This window comes from Sturnus vulgaris, chromosome 16 (genome assembly GCF_052056855.1).
Source record: "Sturnus vulgaris isolate bStuVul1 chromosome 16, bStuVul1.hap1, whole genome shotgun sequence".
Lineage (NCBI taxonomy): Eukaryota > Metazoa > Chordata > Aves > Passeriformes > Sturnidae > Sturnus > Sturnus vulgaris.
Genome location: NC_142258.1, coordinates 5,201,786 through 5,219,234, shown reverse-complemented (window position 1 = coordinate 5,219,234; position 17,449 = coordinate 5,201,786).

Below are 17,449 nucleotides of genomic sequence, written 5' to 3'. Positions count from 1 at the left end.
ACTGTTTAATGTGGAAAACATAAGCAAGATCAATAGCAGAAAGCACAAATAACTAAGGCTATTGACACTTAAGTATTTTAAGCCTAATTGCAGGCATATGCACTTTCTAAGGGTATCTCACCTTCTAATAGCACCCTTGAGATTATGGGGTTAATTGATGCAGCTGTTTACTCCTGGCTCACGTAGTCCAGATTGGGATTCCCTGGAGGATGCTATTAAACTAAAGTGTTTAATGAAGTGCTAAAGAGTGGAGTTTCTAATATTCTCTTCCCTTGAATGAAATTGAATAGGAATTGGAGCAAACTTCTCCTCCCCAGGTGGGAACTGCAGCTCAGCATTGGAGTAAATCACTCTGTGCTCTCACAAGGAACCTTGTGGTGCAGGGGAGAAAGACCAAAGCTGCTCAGGTTCATTTTTAGACCAACAGTGTGGGGATACTTGTGGGTTTTTTCCCTCCCCAATCACGGATAGAAGAGACCTACAAACATGCTCCGTTTCAGCACTGCTGTTGGACAAGGAATCTGAGGAAGCCAATGCCACTCCTGTGGCTTTTCAGGATACTGGGCTTGTCTCTTTTGGGGTGGGCTGAAAGGATTTGATCTCCCTTTGGGAAGGATATCAGATAACAGCACCTGTGATATCACTGGCCTGGGTGTTTCAGCTCAATGACAGCAGGGTAAAGCAAGACTGTCAGAAAAGAGGCTCTTTAACCAGTCTCTTCTATTTATAAATTGCCTCAGGCTGGTTTGGTACCTTTGAAAACCAGGTAGATGCCTGCATACCATGTTTTCTAGGCTGACATCCTGGTCAAAGGGCACAGCCTCCCTGTACCCATCCTATAGTGCACAGCACAGAGCCCAGCTGCCTTTGTCCCTGGAATTGGAAGGGCTTGGCTTTTCACCTCCATCCACCACCACCAGCTTCTCCCGAGTGAGGTCTGGCAAAGCAAAGCAAGTAATGAAGGAGATTTAATCTCTGCAACCCTTCACCATCACCTAGACCCTGCCTGGAGAGACCTTGAGCCTCCTCTCCCATGGCCCATCCATGCTGGCAGTGATATCCCCCAGCCACTCACCCTGAGCAAGGCTGGTAATTGCTGTAAGGCAGGAATTGCTTTCTCCATTTGGCTTTTCCAGCCTGGGAGGGCACTCAGACAATGAATCTGATGAGGACAGGGCTGTCCCTGGAGTGGGGGGCACAGGACTGCTCTGCCTGGCTTCAGCACACTGGGCAGCACATCGACCTCAGAGCCTTCAAGAGCCTGCTTCCCATGGAATCAGACCCTTTAAAATCATCCTCTCCCTCCATAGCAGCCTTTCTTCTGCAACTTGAGATTTTCTTCTCTTTTAAAATCAATTAGTTTGAAGCTATTTTACAAAAGCCTTTCTGCAGCACAGCTATTCCCAGTGAAAATGCTCCTTCTATAGCCTCCATCCACATTGCACCTCCCTTGGGAGGGCCACAGAGATGGTGAGAAGGAAACATTATGTTTGTAGCCCAGATAATGTTACTAACTCCACTAAAAGTGCTTCTAGGAACAAGCATGCTGACTGGTGTGTGCAGAATGTGGCTGGAAGTGTGGTGGGTTAACTGGGTTGGTGTTTTCTATGTGTCTGCCCACAGATTCCAGAGGGACCCATCAGGAGTTGTGGAAGGTAATCAAGGAAAGCTGGTTTGGTGTCAGCACAAATTGTAAGGATGTGGGGAGGTCTGCACATGCCTTGTGAAAACCTGGGGGTTCTGTGAATCCAAGAAGGCTGAAATCATAGGTGGTGTGGGTGTGGGGCTGTTTCTACTGTTGCTATCCTACCTGTCAGAAGGAATGTGGAACAGAATGAAGCTGTGAATTCTAAGTTGGATGAGGGTAATCTGCAGGAGAAAACCATAATCCACCTCAGAACAAACCTGAGTCTGCTTCCTCCTCCCCTTGTGTCCAGGACCTCGTGGTTTTGGGACACTGTGTCTGGAGCTGGAGGAGGGGACAGTTTCCTGCTAAGGCAGCGTGGCCACACTCAGGCTTCCAGCTCTCCACCATATTCACCAGGCTCTTCAGATCTGGGGGAAATGGGAATAGTGAGAACAGTGGAAACCCAAGAGGCTGGAGAGCTTGGCTGTGTGCTGAGGGATGTGCTTGTTGGCTCAGTGCCCTGCAGAGTTGGACATAAAGGGGTTAAAGAGAAAGGAAAATGTCCATGTCTGGTGTTTCCCCATCTGCTCCTCATGTGTTGCCTCACCTCTGAAAAAATATTTGTAATACCAGGACTCCCCAGTTCCCACCTGTCACCCAAAAGCCTCCCTGCTCCTTTCTGGTTTTATTCTCGCTGTCGTATTTCTGCCCTCTACAAATCTTCCACCCTTCCATCCACCCTCCTTCTTTTGTACCTTTAGCCAGCTGTGCCCACAAATGTGTCCCTTGCACATCAACCATCCAAATTAGTGTCCTGGAGCTAGAAAAGCAGCTATTCAAGGTAATTTTAAGCATATCCTTATCAACATGTGTCAGGGAGCATCATCAGTGTTGGCTCTTCCCTCCCTGCTCTTTTGCAGCCCACCTAACTCCAACCCTGCCACCCTGAGCTCTGCCACCATCCAGCCTCAGGGCACCTTCACCATCTTCACAGCTGCACCCAAGAAGGGGCCATGAGTTTATGCCCTGGACAAGGGCACCAGCTCTTGCCTGGTGAAGGTGTTATTTGCCTCCTTGCTACCAGCTTCCTCTTGCTGGATTTGCTCACATTTGCCCATGTGCAGTGGATTTCCCAGGCTCCAGTGGTGTCCCAGGCTCCCAGTTCAATGTCCCCTGGGAATGGCACCAAGGGTGTTTTTACCTTCTCTCAGAGCCAGGGAGGCAGGTGGGCTGTCCTGGGCGCCTCACAGCCACCTCTGCCCACATACAGGACCAGCAGCTCCTGGGAAAGTCTTAATGTGATTTTCCTCCCAGTCCAGCAAGCCACAACCACCCTTCCAAACCCACAGGACAATTCTCTTCTGCTACAACCACTATGGGGGCAGGCTTAAGCTAAGCTGTTTTATTTCACAAATGCAGCCAGGCCAGCACACTGCCAAATAGTGAGGCTTTGCTGATATGTGCAAACTCATTAAACCACCGTAATTTAATTGCTTGCAATTGTCCATCCATCCCCTGAACCCTGAACTCTCTGCAGCACAGGGCACAGAGGATCTCCCATCCCTGCAGCCTCCCCCTGTCCTTGGCAGAGCAGGACCTGTGGTGGCAGAAGGGACAGCACACAGTCCCCAGCACAATCGGGCCATCAAAGCCCCCAGCACTGGGAGAACAAAATCATTTATAGTGCAGAAGAAAAATGAAAACAGCCAAAAGGCCACAACAGAAAACCAGGGAGAGAGGAAAATTAACTAAGAAATATGCAGCCTTGATGTCGATTCACTAAAGAATATTTATTGTCCTCTCACACATCTTGCTTGCTCTCCTAACAAATATAATATTTTTTGAAAGAAAGTCTCTCTTTACCACTGCTGTCTCTCTCATGCCCTTTCTCTGTCTCACCAGCTCTGTCTCTGTGTCTCTGATACCAACTCTGACAAACCGTGCGATTCTGATGGAAAATTCATTAGTCGTCCTTTTTTTTTTTTCTTCCCCATTTTCCCAGTCAGCTTCGCGCCTGATCTGTCAGCCTCTTCCATCCTGATTATCTGGAGACGCCAATTTCAAAGAGACATCTTAATAGTGATGTCAACGAATTAATTAGATGTGTTAATGAGCTAAAAGCAACCCAAATTAAATTAATGCAGTAATAAGCACAGACAGCAAAATTAGCTCCAATTTCTGTAAATGATTCTGAACTGTACACAACATCTCATCCTGCTAGAACATTACCATCCCCCAAAGCTAATCAAGAACTCCAGTGCAATTAACTGCTTAATTACAAAACACACACACAGCTCATAGATCCAGCAGCAGGAGGGGTGTGCTGGGCTGCGCAGCGAGCGGGGAAATTCTCTGCAACAAGCCCTGCACATTGGCCCTGCCACAGAGGCTCTGCCCCCCTCTAAAGCACCCCCCAGGCACCCCCAAAAGTGCCCCCCAGGCATGCAGAGGGGCAGGAGGAGGGTGGCCAGGTGTGCTCCTCAGGAGCACCCTCCCTGCTGGATCCCACCAGGGGAGCCCCAGTGTGGCCAGGGATGTTCACTGGGCCAGTGGCAGAGATGTGCCCATAGCCCCACGTTGGTTATTGTGTTTATCAGACTGGGGGCTGCATGGAAAAGCCTAATTGTCCAGCTCTGCTCACCTCCCCCTGGGATGAGAGAGGAGCCACTAATAGCTTTGCAGAGCTGCTCAGGTATCTGATTAGCTCTAATTGCAGCTGGGAGGACAGAGGGAAGGAGTGGGGGAAGAGGATGGTGGAAACAGGGAGAAAGGAAGGGCTGGGGGAATGGATGGAAATCCCTGAAGGCATGCATGAAGAAGGAGAGAGAATGGCCAGGCCAACAGAGAAATGATGGATGAAAACAACAAAAAAAGGGAAAAATCAGACAAAGAACTGAAGGCAGACACAAAGGGAAGGAAAGTGAGACAAAGAGGGCTGCATGCTGCCAGGCCCCGCGGAGCAGGAGACTTGGTGGATACAAGAATGGGTCTTGGACAGGTCCCATCCCAGCCCTGCAGAGCTGGGATGTGCTGGAGATGGTGGGAAACACAGCTGCCTCATGGTGGGATGGCACAACCAATTTGGAGGTTGTGGAATCACTAGTCCACGCAGTAAATGAGGAATATTTGCAATCAAGATGAGCGCTGAGATTCACTGTGACAAATAACATCTCTGTGTTTCCCCTTCTTTTTTCTCCACCTTTTATTGCAATTAGTTCGGTCTGTTAATAAGCAAAGGATATTTTTAGTTAATTTCAGTTCCAGTTAATTGATTCAAAAGCGAAACCCAGCAACCGAGTTAATTGATCCATGTGTCTTGTGCTGTAGCGGCGAGGAACTCTCTGGGCAGCTGCCACGGCTGGGGCTCAGAGCAGCACGGCAAGGATGGGAAGCAGGGAAGCAGCAGAGCCCCTGCCCCGAGCGTGGGGGGCAAGCACCACCCCAGCAGCTGTGTCACTCACCCCTTGGTGCAGAAGGAGCTGCAGGGGGATGGCCTTTGCCAGCCCTGTGTGTGCACTGCAGCAGAAATGCTCGTGCCAGAGAGCTCAGTGTATGGGATGCCCTGGCTGGCTCCATCCAGAGGGATGTCCAGCCTGGCACGTTGTCTCTGATGGGCACAGCAGGAGAGGGGGTTTCAGAAAAGTGTGCTACCCGTGCTGCTTTCCACTTCCCTTGGGCTCCCTGAGCTGCCTTGGCAGAGATGCTGGAGGGTGCACCCCTGGCCAGGGATTTTAGCTGCTACTTGTAAAGCTGTTTCCGTGAGTTTGTCTAATCCCCTTTTCCTCCTGTGGCAGTAAGTTCCCAAAGTTCACTACCTGCCGTGTCCAGAAGAGCTCTTTTATCTATCTCAAACCTAATCTCTTACTGTTTTCAATTGAGTGCCTCTTGTTCTTGTATTTACAGGATTTGGTGAACACTGTTCTGTGTCCAGATTATCCACTGCCTTCAGGATTTCCTAAATATAAGCCAAATCTCCCTTCATTTTTTTCCACCTCTGCCTGGCAGTCAGCACCATCCCTTACCTGCCTTGTGCGTTTGCATCTTGTCACAAGGGCCTGGTTCACCTTTTCCACTGCAAAACTGGATCTCCTTACCTGTGAATTCAACACAAGAGTCTCCTGTCTCTATGTTGCTGATGCTCAGGGTGCTCACATCCATGACCAGCCAGCACTTAGCAGCATTCCCATTCATAGAATCAAAGAATAATTTGGGTGAGAAAGGACCTTTAAGATCACCAAGTCCAACCATTAATTTAGCACTGCCAAGGTCACCATTAAACCACATCCCCAAGTGCCATGTCTTCAGATTTTAAATACCTCCAGGGTTGGTGATTCCACCACTGCTCCTGGAAGCCTGTTCCAGTGCTTGACAACTCTTTTGGTGGTGAATTTTTTCCTAACATCCAATCTAAACCTCCCCATGTGCAACTTAAAGCCCTTTCCTCTCATCCTATTGCTTGTTATTTGGGAGAAGTGACTGACACCCTCCTGGCTCCAGCCTCCTCTCAGTGGGTTGTAGGGAGTGAGAAGGTTCCCCTGAGCCTCCTTTCCTCCAGGCTGAGCCTACCAGCCCCCTCAGCCATTCCTGATCAGACTTGTGCTCCAGACCCTTCCTGATCTCTGTTATCCTTTTCTGGACTTGACTCAGCCTCTCAATGTCTTTCTGGGATTGAGGGGCCTTGAACTGAACACAGGATTTGAGGTGCAGCCTCACCAGTGCCCAGCACAGTGGGATGATCACTGTCCTTGTTCTACTGGCCACATTATTGCTGGTACAAGCCAGGTGTCATTGGCTTTTTTGGCCACCTGGGCTTGGATTCAGCCAGTGTTCACCATCATCCCCAGGTCCTTTTCCACTGGGCAGCTTTTCAGCCACTCTGCCCCAATTCAGTATTACACAGTCAGTCCTGACTGCTGCTTTTGGGGTTTTTGGTTTCATGGCTGCAGGCAGACAGCCTGCACCATGATCCCACAATCCTGCACCCCCAGGACCTCACAGTGAAGGTTTGCACAGGCCATGGGTCACACCTGACTTTATCAGCTGGGTTAGAGTCTGCTGGCAATCAAGTTCACAGCTCTGCAAGTTGTTTCCTTTAGCAGCAACTCCCCTAATTCCTTTCTGAAATACCTGTTGATATAGCTCTCCTGAGTTTCCTACAGGCTGCTACTGCTCCTCTTGCCTATTCCTCCTGATAGCTCCTCAAGTCAATTCACAAACACCTAATCATTTCCAGGGGAAAGACAAAACTCCTGGGACAGATAAACCACAACTGTCAAACACTTGAAGAGCACAAGCCATAAATTTCATCTCGCAGTAATGGGCACAATGCAAGCAAGAACACCCAGGCTACAAAACCAGGTTTGAAACAAGACATAAATTGTGCCAGAGATAAACAAAGAGCCTTTGGGCTTTCTCAGCAACATCTTGGGGACCTGACACGATCAGACCATATTCAGCAGGCAGCTCAGCATCTCCTGAGGTATGTAATGGCCATCCCATGCACAGAGGCTCCACATCAACTCACTTTCAGTAAACAAAATTTTCCTGGCAGCTCCATGGCTTCAGGAAGGGATCAAAATGCAAAACAACCCATCTCAAAGGCAAGAGCAGAGGATTTCTAAAGATGACTTGCTTAAGGCACAGAGACACATGGTCAGTACATGGTACAAACACACAGCAGGGGTGTGCTGGGAGCTGCCCTGATCCTGAGCTGTGCAGGGACCCCTCCAGCTCACACCACTCCTGCTCAGTGGCCCAAGGTGAGCATGAACTGAGACACCATGAAACAGGGACACTCTCTGCTCTGCTCATGTCTCTGCCTTCACATCCATCTCCCCTCCAAAGCAATGGGGGCATGAGCCATCCGTGAGCATGGCATGCTTAGGCACAACTGTAAGAACAGATCCCTGAGAAAATCTAAAACTTGTTGTGTTCCCTGTTGATGAGTAGAAATAAAGTTGGAATAAAAATCTGCATTGTAGAGCATACTGACTGCTTTGTGCCTGGCCACTTCTTTCTTACTCTCATGTAGGAGTTACATTTTAAGACAAATAATGCATTTTCAAAGGGACATTGAGGATGTTATTTCAGTTTCTCAGGGCTACATGCCATAGCATTGAAGACTAGTGATAGAAACACAGACAAATTCCTTGGTCTCTGCATCTGCAGTGTAACTAAGGACCTTTCTATTGAAAGAGCCTGATAAAAATAAGATTTTTCAGGAAGTGCATGCTTAAACAATCTTCTACAGTAGGGCCCAATAGCAAGTCCTCTGTGCCAGGAGCTCAGTGTGATGCAGTTTCCCCTCTTCCCAATTTTTAAAATAGGATATTGCAATGCACTATCCACCAGGAAAAATCGATAGATGAAGAGCTGGGCAAGGAGCTGAGCTTTTTGAGTGTGATTGGCTCTGAAAGCCCCCAGCATCTCTGAGCAATGAGGTGCAGGTCCCAGCCTTTCAGCCAGAATTTGAAATAAGGGCAATCCTTCCCTTGTCAGAACCAGCAGGCACAGTTTGCTTTTAGTGCTCATTGGGAGAAGTTGAAGGGAGAGGGAGCTCTTCAATAATGCTGCAAATTACCCTCACTTTAAAATGCTAGTCCTTGATTTGTCAGCCTATTTTTGAATAATTTACAGTGGATTTGGCAGGTTGCTGTGATATACAGTGTAATATGCATGTGGAACTCTTTCAAAGCAGAAGTTAATAGTTTCCAGGAGAAAAAGGAAATAATTGTGTCAAAACAAGCCTTAACTACTGAGGTTTACCTGTTTCCTAATACACAGGAGTTTGCAAACATGACTCCCATTAAAGCAAACGAGACATACACATATGAGTCTGTCTGCCTTGAGAAGAAAATATTCTTCACAAGTGCCTTTCTTGGTGTTGGATGATCAATCCACCATCTGCTTTTATTTATTCATGATTTCTCAGACTACTACAACAATATTGACATTAAATACAGCTTTGGCTTATTAATTTTTTTCATTCATATGTACTTTAAGTCAATTTTATTGACTTCCCCTTGGCTTGCTCTTTTAGCTGTTTGCTAGTTTTCCTGTCCTGCTACTTTGTGCCTACCCTTACATTCATTTCCAATATTTTCTTTCCAGCTCCTTGCTTCTGTTTCAGGTAGCCACCAGAGAGTAATTTTCTGTTCCAGGCTCTGTGGATGAGCTGAAACTCAGACCTGTTGACCAGACTGAATATTCCCCCAGCTCAGGCTGCAGATTTGGGGCAGTTCACCTTATCCCAGAATCACTGAGGCTCCAGCAAGGTACTCTCAGACCCTGTAGCTGTTCCAAAGTGATGGCATCAAGGCATCCACATCCCAAGCAAACCATCAGTCTCCCCACACTGGGCATATGCAGATATGTCACTTGCTCTCAGCAGTGTTTGTGCAACTCAGGACAGACAATTGTTAATTATATTGTCCCCTTTCCTATCTCATTGCCCCCAAGATCCAAGGCCTGGCTAGGACTGCACATTTGATAGCCCACCTCTGACTGTGACCTGTCCCTTCTCTTCCTCATCTCCACACCCTCTTCCTTCACTGCCTCTTCCCAATTTCAAGCAATACAGATCAAACAACTAAGCCACAAAAGGCTCCCAGCCAAGGGCCAGGTCTCCTTCCAGACCTCTGCCATTAGTTTCAAGGAAGATTTTGCCTACAAACATTTTCAAGTTTTGGATCTTGCTCCTAAGATGTCATCCTTATGGAAGGAGGCAAATCTCATCCTACCCCAGCAATTCACAACCCTACACCCTCCTAAAGCTCAATGTCCATTCTGGGGAGTATTTTTTCCTCTAAGATGTTTTCCCTGCCTCTCCAGTAATCTTCCTTTTTCCTCTGTTTCTGCAGCTTTACCTTGCCTGTGTCCCTCACGAGTTCATACTCGTTCCTCTTTGTGCTCTGCTCTCTGATCACTGTTTCCCTCTCTTGTCATATTCTGCACTTGTAGAGTAACAACCTGTCACATTCATAACCTCTTTGCACCAAAAATGTTCTTTGATCTGTGTAAACTACATTTGATGCTGAAATCCTTGATATTAATATCTTTTGTTTGTGTGTCAGTGTTCTCTAGAATCTAATTAAGCAGTGTTTTGAGAGCATTGTATATGTTTGAACAATTTGGCAGAGCAGACAATATGAGCTATTGACCTGCAAAGATAAATTGTGCTTGCAGTACTAGGAATTCACACGTGCATGCTTCTTTATGCTGTTTCTTCTGAAATATGTGCATTCAGAACGAGGCCTTGCTTTGTAATAATCTCTGCAAGGCTTAATCAAGTATCTGCTCATGCTCTTTACTGTAATTGCAGTGGCAGTTACAGCAGGGCACAACGGAGGGAGGTTTGAGCTACCAACACACCCAATATTAAAATGTAACAAAGGACAAGTTCTACCCATACACTAATAACAGAGATTATTCAATCAATAGCCTCTCGTTATGAATGAATAGGCTAAATTGCCTTTGAATGATGTAAAGATTGACAAGGCAGGGGTCAGCCTGCTATAACCACTTACCCTGATTTGACTTGAGTGATTTGAAAGGTGGCCCTGGATGGCAGGAGGGTCAGGGCTGTGGGGCTGTGCAGGTGCAGCACGTCCTCAGAGAGGCACAGAGTGGCTCTGGGGGATGCTCAGGACCTGGCAGCAAACACTGCACACCTCTGCTGGATTGGACCTGGAGAGGGATTTTAAAAGAGGGAGAGAGGGAGGGGAAAAAGAGAACAGCAAATTGTAGCAATGAGAGGAGAGATGGCTCTGCTGGGTGAGGAGCTGTGGTCACACTCACTGCTGGCCCCGCTCACTGGGACAGGTCTGGTGGCTTAAGGCAAGAAAATTGGGAAAATTGGGCCATTCTGAGTTTACTCCACCTTGACACCTGCACAGATGTAGCTCCCAGGTAAGAGCAGCTCCCAGTCCTGGGTTTGGGGCCAGGCTTCCCCATCCCCATCCCACATATTTGCTGTCCAGTGGAGGATACATATCAATACAGGAGTCTCAATATAGGGGCCCTTTCTCATTGCTTACACCTCTTTAGGGAGCTGAAATCAAGAAAAACCAGGATATCAGTGATACCCACCTGGTAGGACTGGGAACCCTGGGGAATGGCTCCACAGGACTCCACAATACAGGCCTGGAAATCAGTTACAGAGTCAGCTCGGAAGGCAGGCACATTTTGAGTGGTGGGAATAACTCACCTTAAACCACCTGCCCAATGCTGCTACAAGGGCTAACCTATGGCTGGAGCCAGGAACGTGTCTCTGCTCCTGGAGCAGCAAGACAAACCTCAGGATGTGTGAAATAAAGAGCACTCTTGCACAGGGGAGGTGTGATGGAAAAACAGGCAGGGGTTTATTACCATGAACCAACTCACCATCCCTCACCTCTGCTCTGCTGGTGCTGAACAGTCAGAGTCCCCAGGGCTAAGGTCATAGTCCAGATTATTGTGTTTTATCTTTCTTTTTCTGCAAGAGTCAGGATTAAAAGCTCGAGAGATGGTATTTCTTGTTTGGACTTAGATGTTTATTAATTTCCATTCATGTTACAGTGAGTTTTACAGCACTTTTAGTTAAGAAGCTAGAAATGGCAATGTATCTCTCTCTCTCTACAAGGCTTTTTAAGGCCTAACCGTCCAATTAAGAAAAGCCACCTAAATTATTTTTGCTTTTAACCCAATAACTAAACTTGTGGCCCACAATGCAGAATTTTCTATCCAATCTATCCAAGATCCCACCTAGCCCCATGAAGAAGAAGGTGAAGAAGAAACTTCTGCCTTAAAACTTCTATCTTGCTTTCTATATATCACTATATTCTAAAACCTCAAATTCCAAATTTCTCTCCAAATTTTTCTCTCGTTTTCAAGGGTTCCAGCACAGAACAGGGCCACCAGCTGACCCAGCCACACTGCTGGGGAGCCCTGCACCTCCTGCCAAAATCATCAGCTCCCCACAATGATTTCCTCAGCTGGACACGGGCACAGCCCTGCAGGGTCTGCTCTGCCACAGAGGCTGCAGGGAGAAAACTGTTCCCTGATGAGAATCTGAACTTTTCTAACACTGACCTAGTTCGCTGGAGGGTTTTGCCTCATTTTTCCTGTTAGCAGGTAACGTCCCGTGGCCGTGTACAAACACACCTGCTTTGCACGGTGCTTTGTACGGGCAGGTGAAGGGCCATGGAGCCTTCTCCGTGGTGAGATTGTTTGTGCTTCTGCATGGGGAGAAACTTCCCTGAAGTGCAAGGCTTTTCCAGCATTCGGGCACCCCATCTCCAGCCTCCAGAAAGGAGTTTTCCTGCAGAAACAGCACAGTGCCATCTGTTGGCTTCCTCATCCTGCAATGGATCAGAACCCTCCAAAGTCCTGGGAAATCCGAGAAAAATGAGGGCGGGGGGGAAGTTATGTACACTCTGGCTTTCCCCAGGCTTCTGCCTGCCCTTCCCACTAAGTTCTGCAGGCAGAGATGATGGGTCTGGCAGTGGGAGCACTTTGCTTTTCCATCTGATGCGTGGGCTGTGGCACTGCCCTCCTGCTCCTCCAGCCTTAATGGGACAGCTCAGTCCCACCGGGGTCCTGGATAATTAAATACCACCACCAGCACCAGGGCTCCTCCAGCACAGCATCCTAGAGCTCTTTTCCTGGTGGAAATGGGGAGTTTGTCAGGGATGCTGCAGGAAGTGCTGAAGTCCAGGAATCCTGGACAGAGGAACAGCACAGGCGATCTGCGTCTGGTACCTGCACAGTAAATCCTAAAACCCTAACTTAGCAAACTGAGCAGAAATGGCCACTTCATGCAAAGGCTTCAGTCCAACATGCTCCTGGGTGTAGGAATGAGTGTTGTCCCCTTTGTCCCTGGGCTGTCTTACTGTGTTTTTATGGGAGCCCCTACGCTGAGGTGGTGGGTGGATTTATCGCCGTGCATTGCTCACACATCAGCTACAGTGCTCGGGGATGATTCAGGTTGAATGACTCTGAACAAATGAAGATTATATTACCACTGTACAGGATTAAGGAACGTGTCTCTGCTTCAAACATTTTTTCATTGTCTTAAAGAAATAAAGGAAAAAATGCCAAAAAAACCCTGAAATTCCTAATGAGAGTTAAGAAAGGATTTTTTTCTAATATTTTTTACCTCTTTTTCTTACTAGAGGAGAAAATGTTGTAAGTAAACCCAGAGATGGTGTCCCCAGAAAGGCACTGAGGGGTGCTGCCTGGGGCCAGGCAGGAAGGTCAGGATTCAGTGCTGATTCTGCCCAACCTCCTCTCCTGCCTTGAATTTTCCACCTTAGAATACAGAAGATAACATTCCCATAGCCCTCCACCTCACGGGAACAACCCAGGCCTTCATTACTTAATACTTGCAAATGGAATTTGAAGATGTAAAGTGTTCCATAAATGTTAAATATTATTATTCTTGCTACAAAACAAGACGTGGAAAGAGACAGGGATAAAGTTCAGCTGAAGAGCTCTCTCATTACTGGTAAAACAGTGTCTTGAATGATGTATGGATAGAAAGTTTACACCATTTCCACAAAAGAATGCAATTGTCACCTGGAATAGTTTTACTCTCTAAGTTCACTTGTGTCTGGATTAAACATGTTTAGTTTGGAGGTGGCCTAAGCAGCAGAGAGGACAAGAGAGGGTGAAGCTGAAGTGTGCCCATCCACATCTGTCCACCCCTGGAGCTGAGCTGGGGCTTTCTCCCCATCCCCAGAGCCCAGTGCATTTGCTGCAGCAGCTCTTTGCTGCTCTCTACCCAGAAATGGCATTTTTCCACTCTGGAAACAGAGACTGGGGAGATCCCTGCAAAGTGTCACCGTGTTATTTAATAAGCCAGGCTGGTGAGCTTGGCAACACGGAGTGAAGGATGGGCATCCTGCAGATCTCAGCCCTGGCACCACTGTGGTGAGGAAAGGTCCTGAGTTTCACATCCAGGCAGATGTCCTTGTGCTCAGGACAACAGTGCTGGGGTTCAGTGGCCACAGGCCAGACACCAAGGAGCCAGCCTGACAGAAATCTAAGGCTTCTAACATTTTCTATATTAATACTAAGTGAAAGGAACATTTGAGTCACTATTTCTGAGCTGAGATGTTGTGCTTGTTTCTGCACTTTCCTAGGGGATGAGCTCCAGCCACCAGGATGTGGCAGGGGCTATTTCTTTCTGGAGCGTTCTTAATAATTTTTTGAATGTAATTAGACCTAAATTTTAAAGAAAATAATTTCCTCAGCTCCTTCATCACAAACCCTCAAATATTGTTGAAATACACAAAGGGCAGCAGCACCCAGTGGTCCAAACTGGGAGTGAGGATGCTGCACACCAGGGTGAGCCTGAGTGAAGCAGTGGCCAAATCTGTGCCTCAGTTTCCCTTCCCATGAGATGCAGCCAGCACCTGCTGACCCATGTGCAAAACACTTCCTAAACCACGCATGAAAGCCCTTACACAAGTAGTTATTAATATTAATAATAATAATTGTTGTTGTTACTAAGTCAAGTATAAAAATAATTTTTCATAGAAACAAAGTGCCCTGTCTCGTGTTGATAGATTACATGATGCTAGAAATTACTCACAGTATGAAGCTGGTTTCCAGTCTGGTTCTTTTCAATAAATTATAGACCAAGCCCTGAATGAGTACAGTTTACCAAAGTAAATTCAAAATAGGCAGAAAGTATATTCTCCCATCAATTGTGCTCATGACCATTTGGGGCTTGCTCCTGAGATGAAGTTAAACATCCCCCAGCAGTTTCCCAGAACATTTTGCTGGGGCTGGTAGGGACATGGTCGGGCAGATGGCTTTGTGCTGTGCAAAGGGAAAAGGGGATCCTGGTGGGGACGGGGTCTGTGTGCAAGGGGGGACATGTCCTATTTACCCTCTGGGTGCTGCTCAGCCCTGGGGTCTGTGTGCAAGGGGGGACACGTCCCTGCCATCCCCTGGGAGCTGCTCCCCACCACCTCACCGGGCACGGCTGCATCTCCTCTTGCACCACCGCTTTACTTATTGTTCCCATTTTTGGGGTTCTCCGCCCTCTTTATGGGCTCGGTTGCTGCCAGCTGGGGCTGCCGCGGGTCCCGTGGCCGGGCGGTGCCGTGGGCAGGTGTCGGGCACAGCTCAGCATATGCCGCGGCTTTGGCAGCGCCGGCTGCGGCCGCGGCTCCCGCGCGTCTCGCCGGGCAGCGCTCAGCTGGGACCTGGCGCGGCTCGCAAACACCATCTGGCCTTGGCAGGCCCGGGGACCCTTCCCCAGCAGTGCCAGCCCGGTGCCAGCAGCGCTCGGCACGGCCGCGGGGCCGCTGGGGACAGCGAGAAGGGAGCGGGCGCTCCGGGAGGATGCCTTGCATCCTGGCCCCGGGAGAAGGGCAGCCTTTGGCAGCCCCCAGGTGCGTTATGGCAGCTCAGGCATCATCTCCTGTCCCCACAGGAGCGGCCGAGTCCCTCCAGCATCAGGCGATGGGGAGGTGGCCCCTCCCTGGGGCTCCTGCACATCACAGCGGGGCAGCTTCCAGCACCTGAACCTGCTCGGTGTGGGCAGGATAAGAGCCACAAATGCGAATTATTTACGGCAAAATGAGTCTCTCTGCCTGGTGGGTCTGCCCTGGAAAGCTGCCCTGTGCCTCTGACTGGCACAGCACACCTGGATAGGTGGCTATGTGTGCAGTACTCCATCTCCTCCTCCTTGAGTAAGTGACAGCATTAAAACCATTTCTGGGTGTCTCGAGTAAGGTCAAAGGGAATTTAAAAAAACCCAAATAACAATAGAACACCTGAAGCCTGCCTGGTATTCTAACAAAGTCCATGATAGCAGAGTCCACGGTTACTACAAATCTGTGCAGGATATGTCCCACTCAAGGATTTTAGGATAAACCTAATTCCACTTGTTTTGCTTTCCATGATGCTCACACATTTTGCCTGTACCTTGATCACAGGTCCCTGAATCTCACCCTCCAGGAAAGCCCTGCTCCTGGCCATCACTTCCAAATCCATTCCCACTGAGGACTGTCAGGAAAGGGGTTGCATGATCTCACATGTGCTGTGCCAAACTCCGGGACCAGCTCTGGCCTGCAAATACCTGAGCTGTGGCGAGAGATGGTCCTGCTCTCAATGAGCTGCTCATCACTCCCAGCTCTCTGCCAAAATGTGGTCACAACTTACAAACACTTGCAGAGGAAAAGGGCACAGGAAGGCTGCAGGGAGAAGTGCTTCCCTCCCTTCCGTGTGCAGTGAGGGGCCATTCCCACCTGACCATGGTGGGGGAAAATGCAGGAGACAAAACTTTCTGGAATAAGCTGTGCTTGCAAACAACCTGTCATCCCCTGCGAGAAAGGATTTTGCCCCACCTTCTCAGCTATAGCAGCAGCAGTTATGAGTCAGCAGGGCAATGTGCATTTTGGCTCCTGGAGGGATTCTTTCCAGCCTGCTCACCCTTGTGAATGGCCTCACTGCAGTAAAGCAGCCCCTGAGCTCGGGTGCTCTGGAGAGCAGGCAGTGGGTGCTGGCCACGAGGGCAATCCTCATCTACCTCTGTCCCACCTCTCCCAACTCACATTAAAATTCTCGTATCTTCCTAGCCAGTTCCACCAGAAACTGGCACATCCCTAAAAGCAACTTGCACCTACAGAAAGTGGCAGTGTGACATCAGCACCTGCAAGTGACTTCTTTTGTGTGTGATCAAGCTAGAGAACACAGCTAAGTGGCTTAGACCCCGGGACCCTGTGGTCCTGGGCAAAGCTGTGCATCATCTGTGCAACTGCACAGAAAATAAGCATGCAAAGTCACGGCTGCCGTGGAGCAGAGCATCTCACAGGGTCCATTTGCTGCTATTTGCCAGCAAATTCTGGTTGCAATTGCACTGACACAAACCCACTGCAAGACAAGTGTCAGCGACACTACACTAAACCTCACCAGTGCACCTGCCAGGAGCCATCAAAGCAAACCCAAAGCTGACCTCTCTTTCCCTTCCTCTTGAGAAGGAAATGGTCTGATTTCTTCCTTGCCAGATCCTGATCCCCAAATGCAAACCAAACTTAAGTTTTGCCAGATCCTTGTGTGCCTGAAGCTGTGCCAGAAGCACCTAAACAGCAAGGTGCTGCCTGTCCTGCAGACTACTTTGTGTAGCTCTTTGTGTAGATATATCTACCTATACCTAAATAATCTATATTTACATAGATTAGATATATATTTATCTATTTTATCTATATTTATATAGATTTATATGGGTTATGTAGAGCAGCTTAAAGACAGGCTGACCCCAAACTTACTTGAAGCCCTTTAGCTCCCATCCCTCTCTAACAGCGTGGCCATCCCTCTGGGGTCTGTCTAGCCTGGGAGGATGCTGACAAAGGAGAAAGAAGAATGACAGATGCTCCCTGTGCATGGAGGCAAATAGAGACAGGATGAGGGGAAAATGGGAGCCTAAAGGGAAAGAAAATGAGTGTGCATGCACACACACGCACACACACACACACACACGCACACAAAGACAGGCAAGACAAAGGCAAGGGGGACAGGCAAAAGGAGGGGAGCTGGAACCACCCGACGTGCTTGGCAAGGGCTGCTTGCAGCAGCATCTCGTGCTGCTTTGTGAGATCCATCCAGGACATATCTGCATCGGTGAACCAGAATCCTGACACCGGTCCCTTTGATAAATATTTATCGTGCCTGGCTCTCTATCACTTCAGTTTCCACCAGATTAACCTTGATCCTTCCAACGAAAAATGTCCTGATGTTCTGCCTGACACACACACACCACACTGACCTTCCTTCTCTGGATTCCCCAAGGCCCTTGCTCCCATTCAGCTAAGGGAAAAATTTGCTCTCATCAAT